The following is a 7,232-nucleotide window of genomic DNA, read 5'->3' on the forward strand; positions in this document are numbered from 1 at the left end:
CTTCTTCATGCTAGTTAGGGCATCTCCAACCCTGCGACCCAAACGAAGATGCGTTGGGCCGTCCGTTTTGGGTCGTTTGGGTGGCCGAGCGGACGCGCGGACGGAGCCCCGTGTCCGCGCGTCCGTTTGGGTCGCGCGGTGCGCCCAACACGCGGACAGCGCACAATCGAGAAAATAGAAAGAAAAAAAGTAAAAATGCGAATGTAAATGAAATTTGATTAAACATATGACCTATTTTGGGCAAATTTGTACATAGCCCTATTTTGGGCAAATAACTAACGAAAGAAGCCCTCTATATGGGCTTTAATTTAAACTAAAAACCCTCTATTAGGGTTTGGTCGACGGCGCGGTGGCCGCCGGTGCGCCGCCTAGCCCCTGTGGGCGTCGTCGGCGTCGTCGTCGGCGTCGACGACGTCCCCGGGCGGCGAGGCACTGTTGTGGCTCGACCACGCCGGGGACTCCGGCCACGGAGACCATAGGGCCTCCTCCCAGGCCGAGTGGGGGTCCGGAGCCACCCGAGGAAGCGGCGGCGCACGGAGCAGCGCCTCCTCCCTGAGGCGCTGCTCCCTCTCCTGCCAGGCGCGGCGCCTGGCCTCCTCCTGCCGCGCCGCTTCCTCCTCCTCCCGTCGCGCCTGCCGGACCTGGGCGTACAGCTCCTAGGCCTCGGCTTCCTCAACCTCCCGCCGGGCCGCTTCCTCCATCTCGGAGGTGCGAATGGCCGCATGGAGGTGCGGCCATTTCGCGTCCTCCTCCGCCGCCGAGATGAGCAGCGCGGCGCGGAGGTCGGGGTCCTGCTCCGAGGACTTGGGCTTGGGATCGAGCAGCGGCGGCGGTTGCGGCAATGCCGCGCCACCGCGGGCGGCCTCTCCGATGTGGAGGCCGTGTCGGTTTCCTCCCGATGGCCGCAGCGCCGGCGGACGACGGCGGCTGCTTGATGTCTACTTCCCCCTCCTTTTCCTGTAGACAGTGTTGGGCCTCCAAGAGCAGAGGTTTGTAGAACAGCAGCAAGTTTTCCCTTAAGTGGATCACCCAAGGTTTATCGAACTCAGGGAGGAAGAGGTCAAAGATATCCCTCTCATGCAACCCTGCAACCACAAAGCAAGAAGTCTCTTGTGTCCCCAACACACCTAATAGGTGCACTAGTTCGGCGAAGAGATAGTGAAATACAGGTGGTATGAATATATAGTAGCAGTAGCAACGGTGCCAGAAAATAGCTTGCGGGCGTGTAGTTGATGGTGGTGGTATTGCAGCAGTAGTAACACAGTAAAACAGTAAACAAGCAGCGATAGCAGTATTTAGGAACAAGGCCTAGGGATTACACTTTCACTAGTGGACACTCTCAACATTGATCACATAACAGAACAGATAAATGCATACTCTACACTTTTGTTGGATGATGAACACATTGGGTAGGATTACACGAACCCTCAATGCCGGAGTTAACAAGCTCCACAATAATGCTCATGTTTAAGTAACCTTATAGTGTAAGATAGATCAATAGACTAAACCAAGTACTAACATAGCATGCACACTGTCACCTTCATGCATATGTAGGAGGAATAGATCACATCAATATTATCATAGCAATAGTTAACTTCGCAATCTACAAGAGATCATGATCATAGCATAAACCAAGTACTAACACGGTGCACACACTGTCACCTTTACACACGTGTAGGAGGAATAGAACTACTTTAATAACTTTGCTAGAGTAGCACATAGATAAATTGTGATACAAACTCATATGAATCTCAATCATGTAAAGCAGCTCATGAGATTATTGTATTGAGGTACATGGGAGAGAGATGAACCACATAGCTACAGCGAAGCCCTCAGCCCTGGGGGTGGATTACTCCCTCCTCATCATGGAGGCAGCGATGGCGGTGAAGATGGCGGTGAAGACGGCGGTGGAGATGGTTCCGGGGGCAATTCCCCGTCCGGCAGGGTGCCGGAACAGAGTTCTGTCCCCCGAATTGGAGTTTCGCGATGGCGGCGGCGCCCCTGGAGTCTTTCTGGAGTTTCGTCAATTGGTATCGAAGTTTTAGGTCACGACGGCTTAAATAGGCGAAGAATCGGAGTCGGGGGGTCTCTGGGGGGCCCACACTATAGGGGGGCGCGCCCCCCCCCTGGCCGCGCCGGGGTGTGGTGTGGGGCCCCCAGGGCTCCCCTCTGGTCCTTCCCGGGTGTTCTGGATGCTTCCGATGAAAGTAGGAACTTGGGCGTTGATTTCGTCCGATTCCGAGAATATTTCGTTACTAGGATTTCTGAAACCAAAAACAGCAGAAAACAGCAACTGGCCTCTCGGCATCTCGTCAATAGGTTAGTTCCGGAAAACGCATAAAAATGATATAAAGTGTGAACAAAACATGTTGGTATTGTCATAAAACAAGCATGGAACATCGGAAATTATAGATACGTTGGAGACGTATCAGCATCCCCAAGCTTAGTTCCTACTCATTCTCGAGTAGGTAAACGATAAAAGATAATTTCTGAGGTGACATGCTACCAACATAATCTTAATCATACCATTGTAAAGCATATGAGATGAATGCAGCGATTCGAAACATTGTAAATGCAATGAGTAAACAATTGAATCATATAGCAAAGACTTTTCATGAATAGCACTTCAAGACAAGCATCAATAAGTCTTGCATAAGAGTTAACTCATAAAGCAATAATTCAAAGTAAAGGTATTGAAGCAACACAAAAGAAGATTAAGTTTCAGCGGTTGCTTTCAACTTGTAACATATATATCTCATGGATATTGTCAACATAGAGTAATATAACAAGTGCAATATGCAAATATGTAGGAATCAATGCACAGTTCACACAAGTGTTTGCTTCTTGAGATGGAGAGATATAGGTGAACTGACTCAACATTGAAAGTAAAAGAATGGTCCTTCAAAGAGGAAAGCATCGATTGCTATATTTGTGCTAGAGCTTTGGTTTTGAAAACATATAGAGAGCATAAAAAGTAAAGTTTTGAGAGGTGTTTGTTGTTGTCAACGAATGGTAATGGGTACACTAACCCCCTTGCCAGGCAAACCTTCAAAGAGCGGCTCCCATTTTATTTTATTTTTGGGTGGCACTCCTTCCAACATTTCTTTCACAAACCATGGCTAACCGAATCCTCGGGTGCCTGCCAACAATCTCATACCATGAAGGAGTGCCTTTTTATTTTAGTTTTATTATGATGATGACACTCCTCCCAACCTTTGCTTACACAAGCCATGGCTAACCGAATCCTTCGGGTGCCGTCCAACAATCACATACCATGGAGGAGTGTCTATTTTTTGTTAATTAATTTGGGACTGGGAATCCCATTGCCAGCTCTTTTTGCAAAATTATTGGATAAGCGGATGAAGCCACTAGTCCATATGAGAGTCCGTCAAAAGTAAATGACAAGGTTGAAAGCTAAACACCACATACTTCCTCATGAGCTATAAAACATTGACACAAATCAGAGGTGATAAATTTTGAATTGTTTAAAGGTAGCACTCAAGCAATTTACTTTGGAATGGCGGAAAATACCATGTAGTAGGTAGGTATGGTGGACACAAATGGCATAGTGGTTGGCTCAAGTATTTGGATGCATGAGAAGTATTCCCTCTCGATACAAGGTTTAGGCTAGCAAGGCTTATTTGAAACAAACACAAGGATGAACCGATGCAGCAAAACTCACATAAAAGACATATTGAAAACATTATAAGACTCTACACCGTCTTCCTTGTTGTTCAAACTCAATACTAGAAATTATCTAGACTCTAGAGAAACCACTCATGCAAACCAAATTTTAACAAGCTCTATGTATTTCTTCATTAATAGGTGCAAAGTATATGATGCAAGAGCTTAAACATGAGCACAACAATTGCCAAGTATCACATTACCCAAGACATTTTAGCAATTTACTACATGTATCATTTTCCAATTCCAACCATATAACAATTTAACGAAGAAGAAACTTCGCCATGAATATTAAAAGCTAAGAACACATGTGTTCATACGAACCAGCGGAGCGTGTCTCTCTCCCACACAAGCATTTATTCAAACAAAAACAAATATAGAAACAAACAAACAGACGCTCCAAGTAAAGCACATAAGATGTGATGGAATAAAAATATAGTTTCAGGGGAGGAACCTGATAATTTGTCGATGAAGAAGGGGATGCCTTGGGCATCCCCAAGCTTAGATGCTTGAGTCTTCTTGAAATATGCAGGGATGAACCACCGGGGCATCCCCAAGCTTAAACTCTTCACTCTTCTTGATCATAGTATATCATCCTCCTCTCTTGACCCTTGAAAACTTCCTCCACACCAAACTCGAAACAACTCATTAGAGGGTTAGTGCACAATAAAAATTAACATATTCAGAGGTGACACAATCATTCTTAACACTTCTGGACATTGCATAATGCTACTGGACATTAGTGGATCAAAGAAATTCATCCAACATAGCAAAAGAGGCAATGCGAAATAAAAGGCAGAATCTGTCAAAACAGAACAGTTCGTATTGACGAATTTTAAAATGGCACCAGACTTGCTCAAATGAAAATGCTCAAATTGAATGAAAGTTGCGTACATATCTGAGGATCATGCACGTAAATTGGCATAATTTTCTGAGCTACCTACAGGGAGGTGGACCCAGATTCGTGACAGCAAAGAAATCTGGAACTGCGCAGTAATCCAAATCTAGTACTTACTTTTCTATCAACGGCTTAACTTGGCACAACAAAACACTAAACTAAGATAAGGAGAGGTTGCTACAGTAGTAAACAACTTCCAAGACACAAATTTAAAACAAAGTACTGTAGCAAAATAACACATGGGTTATCTCCCAAGAAGTTCTTTCTTTATAGCCATTAAGATGGGCTCAGCAGTTTTAATAATCCACTCGCGGGAAATAGTATTTGAAGCAAAAGAGAGCTTCAAGAGGCAAATTCAAAACAAATTTAAGTCTAACATGCTTCCTATGAAAAGGAATCTTGTACACAAATGAATTCATGAAGAACAAAGTGACAAGCATAAGAGGATAAAACACGAGTAACTTCAAGATTCTCGACATAAAGAGGGGAAACTTAATATTATTAAGATGCATACAACCATATTTCCCTCTCTCATAATAACTTTCAGTAGCATCATTGATGAAATCCACAATATACCCATCACTTAAAACATTCTTATCATGGTTCATATGCATAGAAGTATCATTAATTTTGGCATAAGAAGAGTTATTCTCATTAATAGTAATTGGAGCAAGATTATTATCAAGAATTTGAACATGGTAAACAAGTTGCATATTAAAAGAATTGTTTTTGGTAATCCAATCATGACTATGACAAGTTTCATAAGGATAATTATAACCTATATCATAGCATTCTTTATAATAATCATCAAAGATCGGAGGCACAGTGTCATCATAAGAAATAGAATAGTTATCTTTCACAGTCGGTTTATCTATGACCATACCATCATTGTTATTAGAAGGAGATGTATCAAACACATAATGATCAGTAGCAAAAGGATTTTCAAACACCTCTTCCCCAAGCTTACAGCTTTCTATATTATTATGGGAGGAAGCATGGATAGCACTGACACTATGGAAATTATTATCATCATTTTCAGAATTAGTTTCCCAGAGATTTGCAATATCAAAAGTAGTGTGCTCATTCAAATCATGATCGCTAATGTATGTAAAGGGCATAGGAAGATCATCATATTTAGATTCATTATCACAATAATCATTAGGAGCAACATACTTACGGTTACTTAGCGTTATCTCATTCACGCGGGGATACGCCGTTACCTCTTTCTTTTTATTCTTCTTCTTCTTCTTCTTCTTTGTTCCCTTCTTCTTCTTCTTCTTCTCTTCCTTCTCCTCATTTCCTTCTTTAGGAGGAAGAGGCTTGAAGGGTAGCTTGTCCGCATAACCTGATTTACTTCCAGAAACAATAGAAGAAACTTGGAAGGATTCCTCCTTTTCATTAATTAGTTCAAAACACATGGCGGTCCTATCATATTTTGGCAAGGTGTCGTCTTCTAAAATATTTTGTATGTAAGTATTTGTATGGCTATTATCAATGCAATAAGAAAAACACCCATGCAGGACATCATCAATATCAAGATCACTCATATATAACAAAGAGATTTTTCTCGACAGTTCTTCACACCCTAAAAATAAAGTAAGTTCATCATGCTGATTAGGAGTAATTTCATCATCACAATACAAATTTGCAGCACTCATTGGGTTCAAATTATCATTGGAGGAGCATTGAAAATTAAAATGACCCACTTCATGGCAAATTTCACAAATAAAAGGATAGAGGGCACAAACTTTTTTACCAAGATCATCTAGAGCCCTAAACCACTTTCTAGTTTTTTCATTAGTATGATGGATACAATATTCATCTTCGATTTGATTAATTCCACAAGGTCTATGCATTCCACAAAAATTAACATGCTTATAGGAAATAGCATTCTTAGGAGTTTGAGCATGCTTATTGCAATAATTAACAACAATTTCATTCTTCATGCAAGCCTCTTTAAAAGGTTCATGATACTTATCAAAATTCTTCTTAGGCAATTCAAAATGAGAAGCAAAGGATTTATAAAGATTTGCAGCAACTTGAGAGTCAAGACCATAAGTAGCACTCATATTTCGAAATTTATCGGTATCCATAAAAGCTTCAATGCATTCATAATCATAATTTATACCTGACTCTTTACCTTTGTCGTTCTCCCATCCTTCAGCGTTGTCCTCAATCCGATCAAGAAGGTCCCACCTAGCTTCAACCTCCTTGCTTGTGAAAGATCCCTCCGAACACGCGTCCAGATAGTCCTTGTGTTGTCCTGAAAGCCTCGCATAAAAATTATTAACAATAACATTACGGGGAAGCTCATGAATGGGACATTTGAGCATTAGTGATTTCAATCTCCCCCACGCTTGAGAAATACTCTCTCCATCACGAGGATAAAAGTTATAAATATAATTCCTATCAATATGCACTTCATGAGGAGGATAAAATTTAGAATAAAAGAGAGATGCAATTTCCTCCCAACCAAGAGAATGTCTATTCTCCAACAATTTATACCAATGCGCCGTTTTACCAGACAGCGAAACAGAGAATAGCTTCTTCCTCACTTCATCCATAGAGATACCTGCACACTTGAATAACCCGCATAATTCGTGCAAAAACAGTAAATGATCTCTAGGATGGACAATTCCATCCCCTTTAT

Source organism: Lolium perenne, chromosome 2 (genome assembly GCF_019359855.2).
Source record: "Lolium perenne isolate Kyuss_39 chromosome 2, Kyuss_2.0, whole genome shotgun sequence".
Lineage (NCBI taxonomy): Eukaryota > Viridiplantae > Streptophyta > Magnoliopsida > Poales > Poaceae > Lolium > Lolium perenne.